A 25,638-nucleotide genomic window follows, 5' to 3' on the forward strand; every position below is an offset into this window, starting at 1 on the left:
CCCTGCCCGTGGCAGGGAATGAGATTATCTTTAAGCTCCCTTCCCACCCAAACCATCCTGTGATTCCATGATTCCATTTACATGATTCTGTTCACTTCCAGGGCGTGCACATGGGAATATTCCCAATGCAGCTCCCCTTCCCAATGAAAAAAAAAACAGGAAAAGGTCTGAGAACCCACGAACACCCTGAGCAGCTCTGCTGAGTGCTCCAGCACTTCTCCTCGGCTGCCTTGGAGCAGCACTCTGGATTCATTTGCAGTGACACCAATCCCATCCCTCCACGTGCAGAACAGGTGCCCCAGATTTGTCTCATTCCCTTTTCCTGCTAAATCCTGCCAAAACACAGCTCCACGTTCCCTGCCCTGAGCTGGAGTGACAGACTGACAGGTGCTGTCAGCGAGGGGCCGGCGACAGCGGGACGCCTTTGGCTTTTCCTGGGATTCAGTGAGGCACAAAAGCAAGACAAAGCAGCAGCATGGGCAGCTCCAGGAGGCCTCTGGCAAAGCAGCCTTGCAAAATGCACAATTCCAGAATGTTTGATTGGGAAATAAAGAGCGTTGTCTGAACAGTTGTCTTTAATTTGCTGTCACAGACCTGGTGTTCTCGCTGCTTGGGGAGTGGGTGCTAGCAGGCCCTGACCTTGTGGTTTATGTGAGCTTTGTGGTTTATTGTGCTCAGCAATCTGAAGCCTACAACCTCCTAGAGGTTAAAATGTGGCTGAAAAAAAAGCATAATTTAGCCACTGTAGCACAGAGCTGTGGCTTAGCATCTACGGCCACTTCAATTAAGTGTTTGTTTGCATGCTGAAAATGCTGATTAGAAAAGCAGTGACTCCTTCCACAAGCTCAGAGAAACATTGTGGGGTTGGGAGGGACCTTAAAGCCCATCCAGTGCCACCCCTGCCACGGGCAGGGACACCTTCCACTGTCCCAGGCTGCTCCAAGGCCCATCCAACCTGGCCTTGGACACTGCCAGGGATCCAGGGGCAGCCACAGCTGCTCTGGGCACCCTGTGCCAGGGCCTGCCCACCCTCACAGGGAGGAATTCCTTCCTTTTTCTATTCCAACCCTGTCCTCTGGCAGTTGGAAGCCATTCCCCATTGTCCTGTCACTCCATCCCTTGCCCAAAGTCCCTCTGTATCAGCCAAGCTGTAAAACACAAATGCTGGGACCCTCCCTGGCTGAATCCCTGCTGGAATTCACTGCTCCTGAGCTTGAAGTAGCTCATCCTTGAATATTATCCAGCTTTCCTCCCTCCAGGGCTTCATCCCAGGGTGCTGAACCAAGCAGATCAGTTTATCAGCTCAGTTGTTATCAAAAGCAATAAACAATGCTGCTTGCATTGTAAATAAAGGGGAAAAGCAGCAGATAACATAATCTCCTACTCGAAAATAAGAGAAAACTGAATTACAGTTGTTCCTGCCCACTCCTAATCCTCTGGGGACTAACGAGCCTCCAGCCATCCCATGTCCCTGCAGGAACAGCCCAAAAGTGCCAATGTCCAGCCGTGCAGACAGAGGTTCAGGATAGCATTTAACAGCACATTTTTCCCATCATCAGTTGTTTTTTGTGTCTTTTTTCCATAAAATTCACACTTAAACTCCAGCCATCAGCTGCTTCCCACTGAAGGGTGGCAAGGAATCTGCAGCCTTACGAAGGCAACCCGTTTCCTGGGAAATCAGCATGTTCTGTGAGGGAAAGAATGGATGAAAAGAAGAAATCCTCACAAGAGATGGCAAAGAAAAATCCTTGTTATTCCTCCTACATTGCAGAGCTTGTTCAGTCTCTCCTGGATGAAAAGTTAAACTCGACCTTTGTGTTCCTGCCAAGGTCAGCGAGTGCTGCTCCTGCAACTCAGACTTGCCTGGGGCCTGGTTTACCTCACACAGCAAAAAAAAAATCACATAAAGAGCCTTAAAACTTTGGGAAAAGGAGGGGAAATTGGAAAGTTTGGGCCAGTTCTCCATCATTTTCATTTTTCCCTGCTCTTCTATCCATCTCGTGGGAGCCCTTTGTTTGCAGGGATGGAAATGTGGGTTTGGAGAGGCTGTGGGAGGTGTTTCCCAAGGACAGGATCCTGCCCAGGATTCTGCTCCAAACCTGCCCTGTCCTCCATCACCCGCCAGCATTTATCCCTCTGGATGTGTTATCCTTGTTATTTTTTGTCAAAATCATGGAAAACTGTGTTACATCCCATCCTCCAAAGCAGCTTCCAATGGGTTACACCAGCCAGTCCACGCCTAAGTTGAAAAGTGAATTTCTGTAGCCAAAGCAGGACACAAAAACATTCCCATGCTGAGCTGAACACAAGATAAACACAGCCCAAGGAACTTTGATAAAGAGCTGCACTCCAAAACCATTCTTTTTATATTTAACTAGGGCTTCATAATGTCATTAAAAATTTAGGTCAAGCACGCGATGTCCAAAGGTTCTCAAGGAACACAAGGATAACATTATCTGCCAGGAGCTGATGTCCACTGGTGGGTAGCAGCAGGTAGCAGTTAATTGAAAAGTGCCTTATCTCTAATTATTCTGCTCCATCCTCCTTAGCAGCCCCAGTAGAGTGAATACACAAGAAACAGCCTTAAATGCTCCTTAGCCTGATGTAAAGAGGATATTTGGGATGGTGATACTCTCATTTCAATCCATGTTTTCCAGAGGCTGCTCTGCAAACCCCTTTTTTTAGGCTGTATCCGTGATGTTTTCTGAGCCATTCCCAGGCCTACACATTCCACGATGTTGCTCCCACAAATATAAAATTTAATTCAGCTTTTTTTCTTTCCCTACTTTCTCGGAGTTAGAGCATTTCTATTTTCCCTGGAAATCAAAATGGGTTTATGGCTGGAGGTCTTGCAGCCCGTTCCAAGGAACTCCGAGATGCTCCACGGCCTCGAAAAGTGCGCAGCCATTCTGAGCCTTTCCGTGAGTTCCTGTGGAGATTTCCAAGGCTGTTCTGATCCAGCAGCAGCAGATGGCCCTTGGCTACAGGAGTGATTCCGACCCAGAGTTTCCCATTTCAATATTGCAAAGTTCAGCCCTAAGAAATTGCTTTTTCCCTCATTAGGAAGAGCTGTAACGTCTCCTTAACCACTCTCACCCCAAAAGCAGTATTTCACTTCCCTACAGCTGCTCCTTCCTTCCCCAGTTCTGTTTCCAGATGAAATGCCCACAAAAATGGCAGCATTTTAATGTTCCTGTGGCTTCTCCCTGCAGGGGACAGCTGGTGGCACCTCCCCAAGGCCTTGTTTTCCACACAAACGTGACGAGATCGTGGAATTCCAGAACAATTTGGGTTGGGAGGGGACTTTAGGGATCATCCAGTGCCACCCCCTGCCATGGGGACGCCTTCCACTATCCCAGATTGTTCCAAGCCCGTCCAACCTGGACCCTCCCAGGGATGGGGCAGCCACAGGAGGTGTGAGAGCATGTGGGACATCAGTTAGGACAATTCCCAACGAGCAGCACACAGAGCCCTTCACCCAGCAAACACTTCCGATCAAATTCCCAATAATTCCAGGCCGTTGCACTCGGCTGCACAGCGTTTTCTGGAAAATGGGAAAGAATCCCCCAAAATCACCTGCAAAGCCAGAGGTCAGCTCAGAAGCCATCCCCAATGCAGGTCTGCTTTTCCCCACAACATTTATGGGAATACATCTCATCCCAGGAGCTGGAGGGAAGAAACTGCTTTAATTCCACGGAGCCCGTCCCTCCTTCCTTCCAGCATCCCTGGGACCTGTCCTCCAGGCAGGGCTTTCCCAGGAACCCCCCAAGCCCTCCCAGCTCCTCTGCCCTGCTTGGTGCCAGCTCTGGGTCCCCAGTTGCACTTCCCTGGCGCTGCAGCAAAAATATCTGCAAAGGAAGAGAGATCTCCCCTCCCCTGCTGAGGGAGAGTTCCCAGGAGGAGAGAATCCCAGTCAGAGGTGGCTTTCCTTGAGTGGATCATGTTCAGTGTAACCATTTCTGGCTGGAGCTCAGCTAAAATTTCTCTTCTCCAAAATGAGGGCAAAATTTCCCAACAAACTTTGGCTCTTGCAGAGCGAAGACAAGAAAAAAACTGAAAGTGGATATTTACATCCTAAATTCCTCTCTGTGGCAGCCCTGTGGCCTGGGGCTTCTCCCATCCCTGGGAATTCCACCTGGCAGCAGAAATAAACAGATTTTTCCTGGCTATCCACATATCCATAAACGCTTACCAGGATCTCTCTTGGTTCTTGTCCTGATATGGATTTAGGGCTGAGGATAAAACAGCCCCAGCAGTTGAAAGTGAGATCATGCTGAAACCAAACCCCACTCTAACGCAGGGATCACTCTCCCAGCTCTGCCCTAACAAAACTTTGTGGCAGTGACAGAGAGGGAAAACTTGGAGGCTGGAAAACGAGATCATGGAACGATGCTGAGTTAGCAAGAGCATAAAGCAAAGCAAGATAACTGATTTTCCAATTGCATTTAATTGGGGGAGCATAAGACTTAAGTAAAGAGAAAATTGTGGAAACTTCTTGGAGCCAGAAGCCATTAGCAGACTCTGACTCTATATTTGTTTAAAGGGATTCTGTCAAGTGCATTTTGAGCCTTTTAAATTTTTTTTCCATGTAATTAATGTCCCTGCAACATTAGTTCCAGCATCTTTGAAGCTGGAAAATAGTGTTTGCATCCTTATCTTCCCTGACATTGCACCTCCCCTCATGTCTCCTGTGGAGACTCATTCCAGCTCTAGTTTGATTTGTCTTTATTGGGCCTCAGTGATATTCCTGATTCCCACTTTCCCACAGATCTGTGGGATGCTTTACAAGCAAAGCCTCTCCTGGGGTTTGGGACACTGAGTGGCAGCACAGAAACTCAGCTGGTGCCATTTAGAGGTGTGAGACAACATTTTGAGCTCTGTTTGGGCCAAATATCTTTTGGAACTGTTGGAAAAATATTAATACTGCCAAATTTTATTAAATCAAAAATAGGGATTGACTGATTCTCATTTTCCTTTCATTAAGCTGACCATCACTGCAGTTGGTGGTGGGATACAGAGAATTAAGGAGCAGCTTTAGGTGCCTAATTTCCACAAGTTCCCAGGTAAAATTCCTTCATCTGAGGAAATGCTGATTTATTAAGTCCAGGAAGAACAGCTGAAATTCCAACTGATGGACTTAGATGTGTCCAAGCAGCAACCCCTGGGAGATGGCAGCCACTTTTCCAGAGTTAGGGACCAATCCTGGTAGTTAAACCTGGATATAAATAAGTTTTGCAGTAATTAGCATTCCAAATGTTCTGTGGCAGTTCTGCCTGGAACATTGTGTTATCACTCTCCTGCTTTTAGCATGGCTTTGGGGGAAAAGAAACACCTCCAAAATGTGGAGACTAAGTTTAAATTCCTTATTTTTGCCATGGGTTTGGAGGTCCCTTCAGTGCAGGGTTTTGCTGCCTCTGTGAGAAAAGTGCAAAATTGTGTTAACAGAAGTTTTCCTTTCCTGAGCATCTTCCCATCAGGGACATTTCACTTCTTGTTACACATGGGGAGGCCCTGGGATCAGTGTAGATTCCAGCTGCCAGCAAACACAGGAATAACCTGTGTTTACATCACCAAATTTAATTATTCAGACAGAAAAACAACCCGGAAAAGCCATGAAAAGCAGGAATTCCTTGGTGCTCTGGGTGTGCTTCTCCCTTTGGAAAGAGCTGGGGCCACGAAAACAGATTATCCAAACATCAAGAAATATCCAGGGAAATGATCATCCTATTTAGATTTCTGATGCTTTTATGGTACTTAAAGAATCAGAAAATGCTGTGCCCTGAGTTACCACAGTTTATCTGCCACAGATTTCATATCACTTATTTTATAACTTCAATTCTCACAGGAATCTCTCCCAAGCAAGATTGTTTTGAATAATTTTAAACCTCTGTATTTTTCTGGTAATCATTTATTATCCACAGCATTGTTTTTTGGTTTTTTTTAAAGCCCTCTCAATTAGAGCTTGTTTTACATGCAATACCTGAAATATTTTTGAGGATCTGAGAGGTCTCTTCAACCAACATTGAAACAGCCCCATTGCAGCCACTTTTTCCATCCATGCAGGAACCACTGGGCTCCAGATGGGCTCTGACCTAAATCCTTCCCTCTGCTGAGAGTGGTCAAATTCCCAGGGCCACTTCTGAGTCCTTCTCCAAGTCACTTTGTCAACACTGGTGCTTTAAAGAGCATTTTAAGGGACGTTTTCCACAGGGTCACACGTGGCCTGAGCCTTTGCTCGAAGCCACGACTTGGCATGTGAGATGTCCTCAGCAGAGAATCTTTCTTCCCCAGCAAAACTCCAACTCCCTCCTTCCCCTGGTGCCCAGAATTGATGTTGGCAGCTTTGTGCTCCGAGTAAGAAGCAGAGTTTATCAGCTTAAGTGACTCCAAAAAGACGGGATGAGCATCTTCGATACCACACAAAAATGATGAGCCTGCTCAGCACTGACAGGCTCCAATTTGCAGCCACACAGAGAAAATTCTCAGCTCTTTCTAGCTCATATTTATTCCTACCCAAGCCTGGAGCCTCCTAAACCTTCACTTCAATTCTTCTTCCACCTAAGGGCAACAAAAATCTTCTAAACCTGAGCCCACAACTGCACTGCCAGAAGGGATGAGAAGCTTGGGGGCAGTTTTATCCTGGAGACAGTGAATGTGCAAGGGAGGAAAAGGCTGATTTTTCACAAATTTTCCCCTTTTTTCCCCCTCAGAATTCGGAGATTTTAAGAAGTTAGAAATAGTTGGATGTATCCAGGTGTTGCCATTGCAGCACAGCATAAATTTACCTTTATTCAAATCCCATTTATAGCTTGCAAGTCCTGTGTCCTTCCCCTAGGGATGGTGACATGCAAATTAGGTTCTACTCCTTAATTACCACACCTTTGTTACCTGACAGGCAACGGGTGAGGCAACTGCATTCCGAATGTGCATGGATTTTTAGGTTTACTCTACTTTGAAGGGAATTTATCCAATGGTTTCCCAGTGGAAAACCTCTTTCTGTGGAATCAAACAGCACCTCCCACCTGAAGGTAACAACAAACGGGGAAAGATCTCCAAGATCAGCGAGTCCAGCTGTCGTTTGTGCCCCTGGAATTCTCTCTGTTTCCATTTTTTGCCCTTTACAAGGCCCCACTTTGAGGTGTGACAGCCCCAGGATTGATCTTTTGGACTCTGCTGATATTGCACTGCTGTCAGTGACACCCAGCCCCCTCCTGCTCCTTTCTGCTCCAGCAATTCCTCAGGATGGCTCAAATTGTCAGCTTTGTGGCCTTGCTGATATAAAAAACTTTTTTATTGGCTTTGCAAAGCCCAGGGGCAGCTTCAGAGAGGGAACCACCCTTCCCTCTTTCAATCTCACCCCAAACAGCACCATCATCGTGATAATAAAGAGAATATAAACAATAATAATAATAAGTGACATGTTTATGTTATCCAGCACCTCCAGCTTCCCACAACATCCAAGAGGGTCTCACCCCTGCTCGAGGCTCCAGCTGAGGAAAGGTTGGAGCAAAAAGGGATAAATCCACCAAAAGTAGAACCAGAAGGAGCCTTTTTATTAAATTTTAGTTTGAGAGACAGAGGAAGGAGGAGTGAGCCTGGGACTTGTCAAGCCCTGCACGTGCAAAGGACAGAGCAAAACCAAAGGACAGAGCAGCCTGAGCCCTCCATCCCCAGCACTAAAAAGGGTGGGAATTCTCTTTAATCAGGGAGCACCGCACGGAATGAAACGGGCCTGGTGTGGTATCCAACTAGAAATACATAAATCCTGCATTTTCATAGGAAACTTCCATGATTGCAGCTGAAAACCTCCACCCTTTCACCTGAAAACCTCCACGATTTCAGCATCTTTGCAGGAGAATAAATTCTCCACATGATTCAAGTCACAAGAGCAGCAACCGAGAGGGGACCCAGAAGCATAAAGGGGGGGAAAAACCATGGAATTCATATGTTTGGAAATCCCCTGCCCCTGCTGACTGCAGCTGCCCTCTGCTGCTGCCCTTCCAAGGGGAATGAGGAGGCCAGGAGGGAGAGAAAATGTTCCTGATCAGAGCTGGGCTAAAGTGTTTTTCAAATATCATATCACAGGGGGAATAAAAAAAAAAAGGCAATTTGGGAGGGAATGAAGCTCCTGGAAGACTCAGCCAGAACTGGAAATGGGATCTGCTGGACTAAAGATGTAGAAAAACTCTGTAAAGCTTCATTTTGATGAGGTTTTTTCCCAAATATTTTGGTTTTTCTTTCCCAAATGACACTGTCCATCGCTTCCCAGCAGCCCCTTTTCCCAAGCACCACCTCAAGATCCTAAATATTAAATCTGGGAGTTTCCCAGTGCCCAAAGCAGATATTCCATCACCTTTATGGTTTGCCTTTAATAATAACAGTGATTTTATTAAGAAACAACTTTCCCTGCATGCCCCAAACTCTCAGCCTGGTTTAAACTGGGATCAAGGCAGGGAAGCCCCTCCCCAGCACCAGGACATGCAGCAGCAATTTTCCTCCCACTGAAGCAGAGGACAAGACTCAAAACTCAACAGAGTCACTGAAAGGTACTAAAAAGGCCAGAAAATTAAAAAGTTAAAGTGCAATCTACCCCAAAATGCCATTTTTTCCTTCACCTCATAGCTTATAATAATTTAAAAAAGCAGCATATGGGGCTCGCCTTCCTGAGATCCTCAAGCCTTGGCAAGTACAATTCCATTGCTGACTAAATGTTACTCAAATACAAACTCCAGGATATTGTGATGTGATTTTTCACCATTTTTGGGGCTAAAATACCAGGTTTGCCGTGCACTTGCTGTGAATATCCTACTGGATTTTTTTTTTAATTAATACTAATTGGATATTTCAATAAAAACCTCCAAAATATTGCATTGGCATTGAAAATGCACCGTTTTCTCCACAGCTCGTGGCAATAATTCCCATTAGGAGGAATTCCACAGCTAGGAGCACTCAGCTTCCAGAAAGGGCTCTAATTTAAAGCTGATTATGCAGCAAACTCCCTGCAGGAGCACATCTGGAGGATCTGGGAATGTGCCCAGTGCTGCTGGAATTCCAGAGCCTCTGAAACTGTTGATTCAGTCCCTACAGCTGGGATGCTCTGGGATGGGTGTGGAGTTTGTTCCATCCCTCCCAAACCCGGGTTGTTTGATCCCATCTCAGCTGAGGGAGGGGAGGAGTGGAAGAACTCCGCTTTCCCCTGGATTTTTGAAGCTGAAGCTTCACAGGTTTTTCACCTCTGAAGCTCCACAGGTTTTGTTTTGTCAGGTGGCTGCTGCTGGAAAATGGGGAATGTTTCCCGAGGGGAAAAGAGGGGGGGAAAGACAAGAAAAATAATAAAAAGCCTCCTGCAATAATTGTTTGCTTCTGCAGTTATGAATAAACCACATCATCCCCACAGAGCCATCTCCTCTGCAGTGCCCCTAAATTACATTTTAAACACAAACCTGAGGAAAACAAAGGAGTTTTCCCCATTTTTTGCTCGTTTTGGGCTTTTTCTGCAACAGTTCTCTGCATTTATCTTACAGCCATACACAGGTGTCATCCCATAACTTCCGAATTATTCCTAATTCCATATTTTACTGGGAATTCCAGAAATATCTGGAGGGGAGCTGAGAGCAGCTCCATTCTCAACCGGATTCAGGACAGATTCCTGCCTCATTTACAGTTTGGTATAAACTATCTCCTAAACAGCCCCGCTCCCATCAACTTACCTCATTAATCCTGCCTTGTTAATTAATCCCCCTGTTCCTCAGAGCACAGTTATCCAATCTATTGCCTTTGGGAGGTGGTTTTTCCTTCCAGCACCAGCCTTGCTGCTGGTTTGGATCCTGGAAGTGTTCAGGGAGAGGTTGGATGGGGCTTGGAGCAGCCTGGGACAGTGGAAGGTGTCCCTGCCCATGGCAGGGGGTGGAACAAAATGAGCTTTAAGGTCCCTTCAACCCAAACCATTCCATGATTTTTATCATTTATCCAGAACTTAACCTCAGGCTTTAGCAAAATGGTGAGGAATTATATTGTTAAGTGTTTAAAATCCACTTTTTTCCAGTGAATCACTACCAGGATGAAAAGTCATTGGAATGTTTGGGATGCTGAAGTCAAAAAAAAAAAAAAAAAAAAACAAACAAAAAATCTGGTAAAAGGAAGTGGAGGAAGGGTAAAAAGTAAAGGAAAAAGTGAAATTTTCCACTCACTTGTTTGGCAAAAGTCAATAAAATAGAAGCAGGTATCACTGAGCATCCTGTACAAAGTAAACCACCCCAACAAAAGCTCCTTTGTGCCGTGGTTTCATCGGGAACACCTTCAGGAAAGTCTTCCTGTGTCAGCTCAGCTCAGCTGCTGCCCACACTGGGGATACCAGCAGGACACAACACCCCTGGGGAGCCCAAATCCCCCCAGATCCTCTCGTGGGACAACAAGGAGCCCAGAACAGGTGATTGTTGCAATTCCCACAGCACATTCCAGGTCCTGTGGGGATTAACCAGGAATAAAACCCCAAACAGCCTGAGCTGGTGCCGGTGTCAAAGCCAAGCAAGGAGCAGCTCCAAAGATAAAAATCCCCAGAGGATAAAAAAATATCAGACCTTTGGCAAAGAGAAGACACCAAGTCCCACCTATATCTAAGGGAAATTCTGCTCCCAAGCATTTAAATTCCCTTAATGATCATCTTAATGCAAATTCGCTGCTGCTGAGCTGTTCTGCACCAGGCAGCAGAGACTCATTTGTTTAAAACTAATCTGCAGTTTCTTTCTGAGAGTTACACAAAGTTTCTAAGTTGTTGGGCTGGTAAATCTTCCAAGAAATAGAAAAGAAAAAGCAGATTGCAATTCATTCAGGAAGTAAATTTTAGTAAAAAGTAAAGTTTATCGCAGTAAAATTCAGCTGCATCAGCCCACGGGGGTCGTTGAGAGCCTGGCAATTCCAGAGCATCTCAAACCTGAGTGTGCATTAAAAGAAGTGACTGGAAAAGTTGGGAAAATGCAAGCAATTTTTTAAAAAGCAGCTGTTTTGTCATTTCTATCAATCTCTGGTAAACACAGAAGGTGCCAAAGCACAGCAGATTGCAAATACCCAAAGCTTGGCTTTTTCTGCACCATTGCCACCCGAACTAATCATGGGAAAGAATTAATAATTAAGGGTAATTATCTGAGTGGACACTTTTTAATATGCTGAACTCAGTGGGGTTTATGGATAGCTCGTGGCTCTCCCGTTCCTGAGCGTGCTGCTCCTCCATTTGTACAAGTCCCAATAAAGTCAGTCAGTATTTCAAAAGCACCTTTAAACATGTAAAATATGATAAAAATTATTACCTTGCTATCCCAAGTCACAAACACCATAAAACCACCAGCTTTACTTTCACTTGCTTTACTTCCATATATATCATTTGTACCCTCTAGTAAATGACAAATGTTTCAGATAAAGGGGGGGAAAAGCAAGAACTGAAGGAAAAATAACTTCTGCTCCTGCTGCCATTCCACTTTGCCTCCTGCACGGAGAATTTCCAATATCCAAGCAATAATTCCAGACCAAATTGAACCGGTGGGGTCACCAATCCTCTCTAAGAGGCCCCTTTCCCCAGGAGGGGGGCAGCAGGTTTTTATTTTCTGTCTCTGCCTAAGCGTTGGATAAATGATGTGCTAAAAGCAGATGGTGAAACTCTTCCTAGATATGGTTGGAAAAATTGGACTTGCTCGGAGGAGTCCCAGGAGCCTTTTCTCAGAGCATTCCTGTACAAGGAGAAACAATTATTTTCCTTTTGGCTGCTGTTGTGTCCTGCTGAGGGAACGCTGCACTGGAATGATGAACTCTGTGAAGGGTGAAATGAGGGTTGCTGCTGTTTCATAGATTCAGTGCTGGAGAGTTTGGGCTCCCACAGACCTGGCAGGACTTTTCTGGCTGCAATCACAGCCTGGCCTCGAGTTTTGTTCAAAGTGCTGCTTTCAGGGGTCACCCGGCTGGGGGGAAGCAGGGCGAGGAGCTGCTTGGGGTGAACCCTTCCAACAGGGGTGTCGAGCACGCTGCTTCCCCTCACAATTCATTCCCTACCCTTTAACTGGTTTTACTGGTGCTGAGCTCAGTTATGAACTCTCAGGCCTCACTGACTGACTTTAGCCCCAAATCTTCCCAACCCCCTCATGGATTTGCCCATAAATTTTCCAAACTAAGCAGTAACAATCTTGTGTCCTCAACACACACGGGATGGAGGAAGAACCCAAAAAACCACAGCATCGAAGGCATCCACCTCCCAAAAATAACTCGCTCAGCTTCCTGGGAATGAGAAAAATAAGGCTTGAATCCATAAAAACCTGCTTAAGCTTTTGTCAGACTTGCCACAATCTCGACTGCCAGGAAAACAAATCCTTTCTGAGCTCATAGCCCTCAGTTAAATCTCAGTGATTTAATTAAAAAGGAAAAGTTTCCTCCTACAGCCAGGAGGCACCTGGAAGTACTGGACAGTTGGAAAGAAGAGCAAAACAGCTCTGGGGTATTGTTAAAAACATCTGGCTATGAAAAAATGTTCATCATTTAACAACTTGTGCAGACCAAATGCTGAGTTTCAAATGAGGCCCAAACCAGAAACTCCTTTCCTTGAGTTTAACCTGGGCTGCAGAGGCTCTTCCACAGCTGGAACCACCACCTCCGAACCAGCATTTTCAGCTTCCATGTGTCCAAAATGTGCATTATCCTTAGGAAAAAGAGCCCATCCTTCTGGGATCCAAAGCCAGGTTTTTGGGCTCACGCAGCTAAAACTTCCCAGACTTATCAGGAGCAAACAGAAGCACCTGGAGCGTCTCACAAAGGTAAACAAAATCCAAATTATATCCCAGAGCTTTTGTCCTTCTCACTGCACCAGGGAGAAATGGAGTTGACAGCTCTCCTGGAGAATTCCAGTGCCAGAGGAGTGTCCCGAGCCAAACTCCACTGCTGAGACCTCTCCCTGAGCCTCTCCCTGTTCCTTTGTCAAACAGGGACCTCTCCTGCTCCCACAAATGGGAAATAAAGAGCAGAACTCCAGCTCTGATCCAGCTGAAGGAATAAACACTTGTTTTGTCTGGAGCTAGGGGACGTTGTCTTTGTGTTGGGGGGAATTCAGAACACCAATTAAGCCTGGAGAACACTCATTACTCTTCCTGAACACGCAGAAGCCGAGAAAAAAATCTGCTTTTTATCTTTGGTAGCAACAAAATTTCACCAATGATTTCTCCAAAAGCCTAAAGGAGAGCGATTTTCATGGATTCAGGAAAGAGACCAACTATTCCGTGAAAATTGGTCCAATCCTGAATTCTCTTGAACCCCAAATGTTAGAAGCAAATCGCTATTTCAATTTGTGGGTAGTTTTTTCTAGAAAGCACTGGAAGCCTTCCAGCTCCAGAGAGTCCCTAAGGAGAATGGAAGCAAAAATATTTCCTTCAAAAAGAGCTTTTACAAAGACTTTTTTTTGTAGAACACCATTTTCTTAAGCACCAGCACACAGGTTTTTCTCACACTCACTTTACACCTTTTTAACTCACAGCACTTTCAGTGAATTCATTCCCATTTTCACCTTGAATGTCCCAAGAAGCCTCTTTTTTTCCTGGAATGGATCCTGCTTTTTCTACTGCGAGAAAACTACCTCAAGTTCGATGATTTTTTTTTTAATGTCATTTTTATTCCACGCTCGACAACGGCACCAAACCCCAGAACGCTGCGGAATTTTACTTTTAAAGAGGTGCTTTTATCAAGCAGCTGTTCTCATCCTCGTGTAATATCTCATTTTCCCAGCAGTTGATTAAAATCCATCCTGTTTCACCGGGATACACCCAGTGACACTCCCCTGATGCAGAGATACACAGAGGAGATAAAAGAAAATAATATATCACTGGCAGTGCTCAGAACAGTGGTAAAAGCAGATATTCAGTACCTACTTATCTTTTATGTATACAGATATCCGTGGTGACAAATAGCCTATTATGGTCTGTGATTGACTGAAAATAGGGAGCAGAAGCTGGAAAAGAATCCTGAATAACTCTGAGGAGCAGCTCCTGCTCGTATTTCACATTATGCACCTGCTGATTGCCCACAGGGAAAGGAAAATAAGGAAGAAAACAATTTGGTTTCAGTGCGGCTCCAGCGCAACTGGAGCTGGCTGTGGATTCTCCCAGTAATTAATCCGATAAACAGGATTTGGGTTTGCCACTGGATGAGGCAAATTCCAGCATTTCCAGCAGGACCAGGAGGCCTTTACCCTGCAGGGCTCAACAGAAAAGAAGGTGAGAACTGCATCGGAGCTCATTAACTAATTAAAAAGTCATCAATATGTCAGGGGGGTTTCTCTTTGAGCTCAAGGCCACTTGTGCACAACACCTTCAGTAAAATTCTCATGGCTGGCAGGGAAAAATCCTCGAGCTTCTTCTTGGATCTCTGTTCACTTTCCACTTGGGCAAATTCCCATTGTTTTCCAGGGAAGCACAACCCTCAGTGGTGTTCCTGGGAGTTGTGATGTTGGCTTCTAAGGATCCAAACGTCCCAATCCAGTGACAGCCTGCAGAGAAACTGAACGTTTGGCACCCAAAATCCCTTCTGGTGCAAATCCCAAACAGGCTGTGGTTTCACTGGGAATCCTGTGCCTACTGGAATGTTTTGCAGCAAATTCCAGCAGCTGCTATCCCGAATCTGTCAGAGCTGGACACCAAAGTCCTAAAATTCCCAGTTAGATCTGCACTCCTGGTGAATTCACCAAGGATTCTGTGGCCCTACATATTAGCAAACCTTTTATAAGAGTTACTTTTGTCCTAATTACTTTCCACCTTCCCATCCATAGACAAACAATCATTTCAACTCCTCAGACAGAGAAATCCATAATTATCCAACTGAGACTTCTTTGCCTTGGTTTTTTTTGTGAGCATCAGCTGCCAAAGAGGAGATGCTGGTCCCATCCTGCTGATCTAATCCAAAATCACTGCTCCTGCTACCCCAGCAGACAATCACTCTTTTCATCCTCTTCCTTCATTCCACCCAATCCATCACTGACTCGGGAAAGCTCCTGGAATGTTTGGCATCCATCATTTACATGGGCAAGCAATACATATTTAGCTCCCTCAATAACTCTTCACCCATCAAGTCATCAATCTCTTTAGTCCTTTAATCATTTTTGTGGCTCTTCTGGGAATGCCCTCCTGCTTTCCCAAGTCCTTCCAGGCTGGAGGGCTCAGCTGAGAATGCAGCATTTCACCTGCACTCCCGCAGGAGCTCAATCCATCAAAACAAACTCCTCCTCTTTTCCCAGCTATCCAAAATCAGAATGCTTTTATTTGCCTGTTAAGGCCACTTCTTTTTTAGTCCAAATTTCAGCACCTAAAGTCTGAGAACCCCTGAATCAGCTTTGCAGATGTTTAGGGATTATTTTCTTCTCAATTCACTTCTAAATTTTTTTTTCAGGGAGTTCAGGTTTGAAAAAAGCTGGAAACACCAAACTTCATTGAGTTGGCTGCATTTTAGCTCAAAAAAAAGATGACAAAAGCAATTTGATTTCCACACAAACAACAAAAATCATTATTTGCTTTCTGATTCATGTTGAAAATTCTTGCTCAACTCCCTGAACTTCTCATTTCACCAAAACAAATGCTCCAAGGACTCCTCACTCTCAGGCTGTGACCAGACCCAAGGCCGTTTTCTCACGGCAGACTGGGCACAAACTGATTTAGGCTCCTCTGAAGCCATAAAAACCATTTTTGGAGGGAAGCTCTGGAGCTCCCCTCTGTCTTTTTGATGCTCCTGAATCTTTCTTCTTTCCAGGCCAGGGGTTTTCCATGGGAGCACTGAGTTTTGAGGTGAAAAGTCACCTTTAAATGGCTCACGAGGGAGGTCAGGTGCAGCTTAGATGCTTTTCAAGCTGAATAAACACCAACAGCATCTAGAAACCCAACTTTTCCCGACATCAAGTGAGGCTCCTGAAACAGCCCTTTGAACCCTGCTCTCATTTCAAGCTGTTAAAAATCACCTCATCCCTTCCACTCAATAATTTTCTGATTTATTACAAAAAGGTGAGAGGTCCTCCCTCCCCTCACCAATTACCTGAGCCCCTGGGTGCTCTCTGATGTGTCTTTGCATGAATAACTTTGTTTTCAGACTTCCTTGTCCTTCTTTAACTTGAATTATTTGTCAAACAAGAGCAATTTTCCCCTTGCAGAAGGCAGCTAATTAGCGTGGCAGGCTGTCACTTTGTCACACCGTGGTGACAAACAATGCAGGAGATTAAAGAGTTGCTAATTGGCTGATACTTTTAGTAGCAATTTCAGCCTGTTAATGCAGCGAGAAAACATTGAAAAGTTGTTTTGATCAGGCTACGGAAAAAAAAATTCAACAAAATCAGCTTTTTCAAGAGGAAGAGTGTTGTCCCACAGGAGAAATCCCAAAGGCAGGAAGCCCTTCCAATGTGGGATTAAGGAACATTCCTGCTCTGTGTTGTAGGAACGTTCTGCCAGCAGAAGAAAGTTTCTTAAAAATTAGTCTTGGATTTGGGCACCTTTAAGGAAAAATGGAGGGGGGCAGGGGGAATAAAATGTAATTAAAACACAAATTATGAACCTCTTTAAGGATATAGGGACAAAAGCTTCTTGTAAAAGTTGTAGCAAGGTCATGGAATGGTTTGAGTTGGAAGGGACCTTAAAAACCATTTCATTCCAGCCCTGCCATGGGCAGGGACACCTCCCACTGTCCCAGGCTGCTCCAAACCCATCCAGCCTGGCCTTGGACACTGCCAGGGATCCAGGGGCAGCCACAGCTGCTCTGGGAAATCCATTCCAGGGCCTGCCCACCCTCACAATAAAGAATTTTTTCCCAAAATCCCACCTAAACTTCCTCTCTGTCTGTTTGAAGCCATTCCCCCTCGTCCTGTCATTCCATGCTCTTGCAAAGAGTCTCTCTCCAAGGAATTCTAAACACCTCCATGATGAAACTCTAACCAAAAAATTGCCCAGATTGCCCCAAAACAATTTGAAACTTCTCTGCAGCCACTGAAGACAAGTTAGGAAAACCTGAGAGAGGACAGAGGGGCCTTTCAGCTACAAACAATTAAGCAGCACAAGACAAGATAATCAGGGTAATTAACAACATTTGGATGAAGGCAGGGTGATAAAAATGAACAGCATGAATTTTGTGGCTCTTGGAAAGTGTAGAGAGATTTGCAGGGGTGGGCAGCAGTGAGGTCAGTGCTCAGTGTTCACCCCCACACCTGGCAAACCACTGAGGAAAATCAAACTTTAATAGCTCAAAACACAGCAGAGAATTGTTCTGAAAAACCCTGGAGCACTCCCTTTTCCTGGGGAGAAAACTCAGAGAGAGAGAAACATTGAAAAATATCAACAATACTCACAGTCTGGGGAATGTTGGGATACAAAAGCCTGGACGAGCTTCAATTCTCTTTTTCATTGCCAGGGCCTTGCTAAATCTTCATGTTTCTTAAGAAATCCTGGAACAGGAGCTGGTAAAGAGCCACACTTGGGAAGATCTCCTACCCTATCCCAACCAGTTCAGCAAATGAGTCAGAGCTGCTCGTTCAGTTCAGCTGCTTTCACCTGGAATTTTTCTGGTTCCTGCAGGGAAAACAAGGAAAGGAAATAAGCCATGAAAGGAAATAAAACACCTCCATGCAGTCTCCATGATAAACAGCACAGAGGCTGAGGCAGCCTCCCTGAAATGCACAAACTCAGAACTTTTTCAGGTATCCCAAAGTGCTCAGGTATGGAGCTGCCATCCTCTGGACAGTACTTGGATTAGGAAAACATCCTGGCAAAAATGGGCATGGAACTGGGCAAGTGTGGCTGTCAAATCCAATAGGAAATCCCCAAAATCCCAGTTACTGCTGGGGAAGAGATGTGGGAGCTCATTTTTATCAACAGAAACACTGAAAGGCAAATAAAATACCCAGAGCAAAGGATGGACGTTCCTCTCCTGACCTTCTGCTCCAAGTTCTCCCCTTCAGGAGCTGAGCACTCCACAGAAAAAGAAGGCAGGAGGCTGGGATGTGGCAGATCCAGAGTCCCTCCTGCCTGGCTCAGCCATTCCCTGGATAATCAGCAGAGACAGGACACTTTGGCCAGAGAAAAGAAGAAATTAATGAGGTTTCTGCTGGCAAAGTGTTGCTTTTTGGCACCTTCAGCTCGAGTCCAGGCCACTGCTGCTTTTTTTCCCCCCCTCAAAAGCCCAGAACCTTCTCTTGAAGGGGTCAGGATAAAAAAACAAACCAATATTTGTATGTTTGGAGGGATCCAAATGTTCCCACTCTACAGTTTCCCTGATTAAGCTCAACACAGCCACTGACACGCTGTCATTTCTCATTAAAGGAGGAAAAGAATCCCACAAAAGAATCCCACCAAACAAATTCCAGCTCCAAGCAAAGCCCCCAACTTCTCTGCAGCTCCTCCCCAATTTAAGGCACTAATTGAAATCAGCCTCCTCCCTGCATCAACAAACGAAGGGTAATTATGTTGTTCTCTCAACCTTGTGTTCACAGATTGCATTGATCTTCATTATATTAATAAGTCAAATTATTCTTTCCTTTCTGCTGGCTGTGCAAGCAGGGAATTATCCAGGAGTGGATAAACTGGGATGCTGGGCATTGAATTGATCCCCATTTTTCCCTCTTGCTTGTTTACCATTAATGGTTGTACTTCATCTGCTGCTTAACAACATTAGTGCCTAAATGGGGGGATATTAATTAACAGGATAATTACAGGCTCTTTAAGGCAAAACCACAGGAATGGCTGCAGAACTTTGACCAAATTCCTAGAGGATAAATAATTCCTGCGGGCTGTGGGGTGCAGATTCAGCTCCTTGGAATGCACTCAGACCACACCTTCCAGGGAAGGAAGCTATGGGAATGTGATAAAAACTCCTAATTCCTGGTTGAGTGAAATATCTGGGAATTACTGTAGCATCCCTATTTCTTGCTAAATCCCCCTGAGTACATGAGCTCACCCCATAACCAATCTGTTTGGAAAATAAGAGAATATTTCGGGAAGAACTCACTGCCTGGATTTAACTCAGCGCCCTCCTGACATTCAGTTAGGGCCTGGAATTCATCACTTTTTACCCTCCTCCATTTCCCACCAATTTTCCAGGAGACAGAGAGCTCAAAAATATAACTGTGAAGAAGCAGAGGGGGGAAAAAAGCATTTCAACTTTGCTCCATCCTCATGCAGCTATTTTGGATGCTGCATGTGCAAGAAATTCTGGAGCAAACTGGCTTTTCACTCGTGCTAGGAACTGAGTTTTGTTTCCAAAATGTCCATGTATAAATTCCTCCTTCTTTTAAGCAAATTTAAAAGGTTACCTGCGAGCCTGCAATGTTTTAGAAACACAGGTTCTAAAAGAGGAGGAAAGAATCCAACAGGATATGAGTCCTACATGAAAATAAAAATCTTGCTTTATGCATCATTTTATTCCTGTTGGGTTCAAATCTCATTTTTGGGGTGGTTGAATACCCAGAAAAAAGTGGAGAGAAAGAACTGCTGGTTAAATAACCAGAAAAAAGAGTGGGGGAAAAAAGATCTTACAGAGAACAAAACAGCTTTTTTAAATATTCTACCCATGATAATCAAATGGAATCTGCTGGAAATTTAACTTCTTCTTAATAGGAAGGAGAAATATGAGAAGAGTCTAAGAGAGCTGCTAATGAGGTTCATTTAGCACAGATTTTAATCACCCCAACGCAGCCACTCTGAGCTGTTCTGCTGAGATCTGAGCAGAGTTTATCTCACAGTGCACAACCAGAGGGGAGCAGAACGAGAAACAAAGCAATGTTCCATCCTCTGAAATGACAAGCAGTGCAATTGCAAGACAAGTTAAGCATTAAATAACAAACCTTGCAAAATATGGAATTCTTCAAGTCCCATTTGAGATCTTCAGGGCTGGGCCAACCACCCTGGGAATGTCCCTGATGGAGGAAAGGTCTGACCAGTCCAGGAGACCCTTAATTCTTTATCAATGTCATTTTTCCCAGTACAATAATGAAGTGTGATGGGGTTTTTTTCCAGTCACACCAAATATTTCTAAGTAGCTTTACTAGAATTTAATCACAGCTTTTAGGAACCACCTTTGAGTTCCGAAGCAGCAAACGAGATCCCTTAATTTTCCCAGATTCCACATCAGGCAGGATCAGGCGCATCCCTCTGAGGGATGGGCATGGCCAAACCCATGGCTCTTAATCTGCTTCCTTATTCATTTTTTAAGGGAAATTTCAAACTTTTGGTTAATGCACACTATCCCACTTGTCTTTTTGATTTTTCACATCATTTGGAGGATTTGCTGAGACTGTGGGTCCAGCCAGCAGCTCTGCAGCCACAGACCACGGGCATGATTTATGCTGAATAATTCAGTCCCAGAGACTTCTGCCTTTGCATCCCAACCTGGAAAAGCCAGAAGGAACCTGGAAAAGCCAGAAGGAACCTCAAACTCTGCATCCCAAGAGAAAAGAAAGCTTGGGAGGAACTTTATTTCCCTCTACAATCACCTAAAGGAGACTGGGGTCAGTTCTTCCCCAGGAATCAGTGATAGGACAAAAGGAAACAACCTCAAATTGTGCCAGGGGAGGTTTAGGTTGGACATTATGGAAAATTTCTCCATGGAAAGGATTGCCAACCCTGGAACAGCTTCCCAGGGCAGAGGTGGAGTGCCCACCCCTGCAGGGATTTAAACCACATGTGGATGTGGCACTTCAGGGCACTTTGGCAGTGCTGCTTCAACTCAATGACCCCAACCTAAATAATTCCGTGACTCCATGAACAAAACAACTCTACTCTCCCGAATTCCAAGGGAAAAGGAGGGTGCTGCATCCCAGCTTGGCTTCCACCAGCGTGCCTGACCTTGCAAGCTCCAAAACCAAAAATCCCTGGAAGTGTGTGGGTGAATCAATGGATTGAGGCTGCCACGGTGGCGATGGGAGCAGGGATATACATAGAACGTCAAGCTGGCATTTCCACAAAATGAGGTTTTTTTAAACTAGAGGCACTTTGGAAAGTGCTTAAAACACAGCAATCTTCCAGCTAATTTTCTTAGGTTCTGACATCCAAAAGTGGAAGGGATGAAGGCTGTGCTCGAGTGCTAAAGGACAAAAAAAAGGGCATCTGGAAAATCTGCAGTGCTGTAATTACCAACATGACAATTGGTGTTCATAAAAGCCTGGGAACAAAGGAATAGGGAATTTGGGAGCTCCCTGAATGTTTCCTGCGTTTAAACCTCCCCACTGAACTCGGAGCACTCGCAGCTTTGCCTCAGTTGCATTCAAGTTTCATTCACTGAAACAACCCTTAAACCAAAAGATGACTGACCATCGTTCAGCACTGGTGAAACTGGAGCCTGGCAAGTGGGAATTCTTCTTATCAGAGAATCCTGGAGTGGTTTGGGTTGGAGGGACCTTAAAGCCCAACCAGTGCCACCCCTGCCATGGGCAGGGACACCTCCCACTGTCCCAGGCTGCTCCAAGCCCCAGTGTCCAGCCTGGCCTTGGGCACTGCCAGGGATCCAGGGGCAGCCCCAGCTGCTCTGGGAATTCCATCCCAGCCCCTCCCCACCCTCCCAGGGAGGAATTCCTTCCCAATATCCCATCTAAACCTCATTTCTGCCAGTTTAAAGCCATTCCCTGTGTCCTGTCCCTCCATCCCTTGTCCAAAGTCTCTCTCCATGTTTCCTGCAGCTCCTCCAGGCCACACTGAGGTCACCCCAAAGCTTCTCCTCTCCAGGCTGGACAATCCCAGCTCTCCCAGCCTTTGCTCCATCCCTCAGCTCATCCTGGTGCCTCCTCTGTGCTCGTTCTCCAAATATTTCTATGAAAAACTCCAAAGAGTTCCATTTTCTCATGGAAATCCTGTTGGTATTTGCCTGTCATCACCCTCAGTGGAGCACAGACACCCCTGAACACCTCAGGGAACCCCCTATCCCATTTGCCAGGTAGGGAAAAAATTCCTATTTAGCCTCAAAATCTGTCCTATATTCTCCTAATTCCCACCTGATTTATGGGATCATTGCACCTAAAGCTCAACATGCAAATATTTCATTAAACTCCGATGAAATTTAAAAAGAAAAGGGAAGTGTTGTTCTTACATCAGCCCCAGTGCCAAATTTATTTCTTTATTGGTCATTGAAAGTATCAATTTTAATACCACAATTACTGGTGACAGAACTGGGATTTATTATCTGTGGGCAGGACTGCAGCACTACTTTTAAAATTTGTGTTTGTGCCTGGAAAATCTTAATTATTTTCTAATTAACAGGCAGGATATGAAACAAATTTAATCTTTTCAAGCCAATAGTTTATGAAAGAGCAAGAGAAAAGAGCGCCCCACAAAATAGAAATTAATTATTTAAATTTTTTTAAATTCCACCGTTTGTTTTAAGTAAAATAAATCTGGAAGGTTCAATGGGAGCTTTCCTGAACTTTTGATGAGAAAGGGAGAAATGGAATTTTCTTATGAAGCTAAAAGTTGGAATCCCATGAGATTGAGTGAAAGCAGCTGCTGGTGGATATTCCCTAAAAAAACCAAAAATGTCACGGAGGCAAAAAGAATCCTTGGGGTTAAAAGAGAAAAATAAAGCAGTTAAAATGTGTTAAATATTCAGATTAAGGGAAATTATTCTTATAATTTGTGAGGTGTCACAGGCAAAACCAGGAAAAATAAAGGAATAGTAAAATGAAGCCTTTCTATCTCTCTCCCATCACCGACACCAGTCCAGAGGCTGAGGAATTCTTGGAACATTAACAAAAGAGGAAATTGTATTCAAGACAGTCAGGGATCCGATTTGGAGCTGATTTTCAGCGGGAGGAATTTCCTCCTGGAAGCTGGAACAACTCAGATCCAAACTTTTGCTTTTCAGCAAAATCCCAGCTCCCAGAATATCAAATTGTTGTTCCAGAAACCAGAAACGGGAGCAGCCACAGCATCCCTGAGAAAAACCACTCTGAAAAATTGCTGGGAGTCTCCAACTAAAATCTCCTTTCTCACAATTATTCAGACTAAAACCAGCAGTGAAAAGTCCACAACCATTGTGACTACAACAAATAATTATTGTCATTTATTCTCCAGTCAGTTCAATCCATGGAAAACAGTTTTGCTGGGAAGAGGGAATCCACCAGAACATGTTTGTTCCCTTGGCACTGCAGTTGCTGTGAAGTAACAGAGCTTCTGTGTAAAATTCCCTTTATTCTCCCTCGTGGAGCAAGTGCTGCTGTAAGCACTGCAAATCAAAAATGAATCTCTGCAGGAACAACACGAGTTCCCCTCCTAGATCCATAAAAAAGCTGTCTGGGAGATGCTTGGAGCCCAGGAGAGCTGCACCCCCAGGAAAATTCCCAAAGAAATTAGGAGCAGCAAGCTCTGCTGCCTCCAGGGGTGTCCTGAAGGATAAATGGGGGATTAATGAGGGAGGATAACAAAACTCAGAGGCTGTGGCAGGTAAGAGTCATTCCAGAATTTGTCAGGAATAAATTAATCTTCCTTGGAGGAAAACTCCACGTGCTTGGAAGAGTCCTGGATGCGGAGTTAAAAACCCTCCCAGCCACCAGGAACTGGAATTTCCTGTTTCTGCTGTAGTTTAACTCAGTCACTCCATAAAAAGAGAGTTCCACCTACAAATATTGATCATCCCAACGATCTGGAAAACAGGGAAAGAGGGAAAAGCTCACCCTGTGACCCCTCTGTGAGGAGGGAGACACCAAAATGCTAATTTTATAATTGACATGGATTTCTGCTGGATCAAGGGGGATTTTCCAGACCTGCTGAGGAGCAGGATGAACCTTCCCATCCATTTAACATTCCCAACCTGCAGAAAACGTTGGGGAAATCCTGTCTGCTCAGGGAACAAAGATCTTTAAACCCCTTCCAACCCAAACCATCCCGGGATTCTGTGAATTGCAGTTTCTGCTAATTCGTATTTCCAAGGTAGCTAAAACAAATTATCCAGGTTTTATCAGAGGGAAATCAGAGAATATCCTGGAAAAATCATTTTAATAGAAGATGGAAGCAAAACATCCTTTAACATTATTATTTTACACCAATTTACTTGCAGCTTGTACTAATTATTCCCCTCACTGCACCCAGTAATGTAGGAAAAAATAATATCAGAAAAATCTTTATATATCACCCCTTATTTTAAAGTTTTATCAACTCATTTTGCCTCTTTCTTGTCTCTCCTACAACGATTTTTGTATTTCTTAATTGAAAATATTTTAAAATGCACTTAACCCCTAATGAAAAAAAAAAAAAAAAAAAGATGATGGTAAAGCAAAGAGATTTCAAGAAATGGTAAAAAACCACCCAAAAATGTTCTGAGGGCTGTCTGGTCAGGGCTGCTGTTCCTCTTTACCTCAATCCAGCACAGAACAAACCCCTGGCACTGCAATTTTCCACCCATTTCCATGTGTGTTCCTTGCAGCTCAAGCCTCATCCCCCATCCTGGCTGTCCCCAGTCATGGCTGTGAGCGATACAGGGATGCCTGGAATGGAAGGCAAACTCCTGGAAAACACCAAATATTCCATGGCCGAGGATCCCACGGGGTTTGTTTGCTCTACAGGATCCCCCCGGAGGTGTCCTGGACCTGAGGGCTTCAAAGGATGTTCTGCTGCATCCAGAGCCACTCCCTGATGGTTCTCACACCATTCCCTCTTCCCTTTCCTCCCAGAACATCCCAAATTGATGGTGAAAACACAGAAGTGGTTTGAGCACATAAATCTGCAGGAGGTTTTCAAATGCTCAGAATCAAACATTTTAAATTGAAATAATTAACTATTTCATGGGGTGCTCTTTTCTCTTGCTCTTTCATAAAATATTGGCTTGAAAAGATTAAATTTGTTTCATACCCTGCCTGTTAATAAGAAAATGATGAAGATTTTTCAAGGCACAAGTATAAATTTTAAAAGGGGTGCTGAAGTCCTGCCCACAGATAATAAATCCCCCTTCTGTCCCAAATAATTGTGTTATTAATGGCTCTGTTGATAAATAGAGCCACCGAGGAAGGAACCAGCAGGGATTTCTCTTCATCCCAAAGGCAGGGAGGGTGAAGAGAAGGGGAGAAAAGGGAACTCAGGTGTTTGGATCTTGGATTGGAAACAGGTTCCTCCCATCAGAGAGGGTGGATGGGGCCTGGGAATGTTCTCTGATGGTTCCCAGTGTTCACCTGGGGTGTAAAACAAAATATCACTGAGGAATTAAAGTGACAATCCCAGGCCAGGAACAAGGGGATTTTAGTGAACCAGGCAGTGTTTATTTGGCATTGGAATATTATGGACTCATGCGATGGTTTGGGTTGGAAGGGACCTTAAAAATCATCCCATCCCACCCCTGCCATGGGCAGGGACACCTTCCACCATCCCAGGCTGCTCCAATCCCAATCCAGCCTGGCCTTGGGCACTGCCAGGGATCCAGGGGCAGCCCCAGCTGCTCTGGGCACCCTGTGCCAGGGCCTGCCCACCCTCACAGGGAACAATTCCTTCCCAAAATCCCATCTAAAACTCCTCTATTGTCAGTTTGTTTCAATATATACTTTGTGATACTTTTTAAACTACAAATATTTGAGTGTTCTTAAGTAAAAAGCAGCTGAGTGCTCCAGAAACAGATTCCAGGCCCACACTGTCGATTTGACTCCTCCAAGCAGGGCCTCAGGGAAGA

General features: G+C 44.7%; 1 long non-coding RNA gene across 2 annotated transcripts; it reads right to left on the minus strand.

Moving 5' to 3' along the window:
- Positions 1-4,556: 4,556 nt before the first annotated feature.
- LOC138114916 (uncharacterized) lies at positions 4,557-18,652 on the minus strand. Of its 2 annotated transcripts, none has more exons than XR_011152882.1 (3): positions 17,902-18,652; positions 17,351-17,570; positions 4,557-5,215 (listed from the first exon to the last, which is right to left on the minus strand). It is a non-coding gene; the product is annotated as an uncharacterized lncRNA (long non-coding RNA). The 2 variants fall into 2 exon arrangements; XR_011152883.1 differs by lacking the exon at positions 4,557-5,215 and adding an exon at positions 11,328-11,723.
- Positions 18,653-25,638: the final 6,986 nt, after the last annotated feature.

This window comes from Aphelocoma coerulescens, chromosome 9 (genome assembly GCF_041296385.1).
Source record: "Aphelocoma coerulescens isolate FSJ_1873_10779 chromosome 9, UR_Acoe_1.0, whole genome shotgun sequence".
Classification (NCBI taxonomy): Eukaryota; Metazoa; Chordata; class Aves; order Passeriformes; family Corvidae; genus Aphelocoma; species Aphelocoma coerulescens.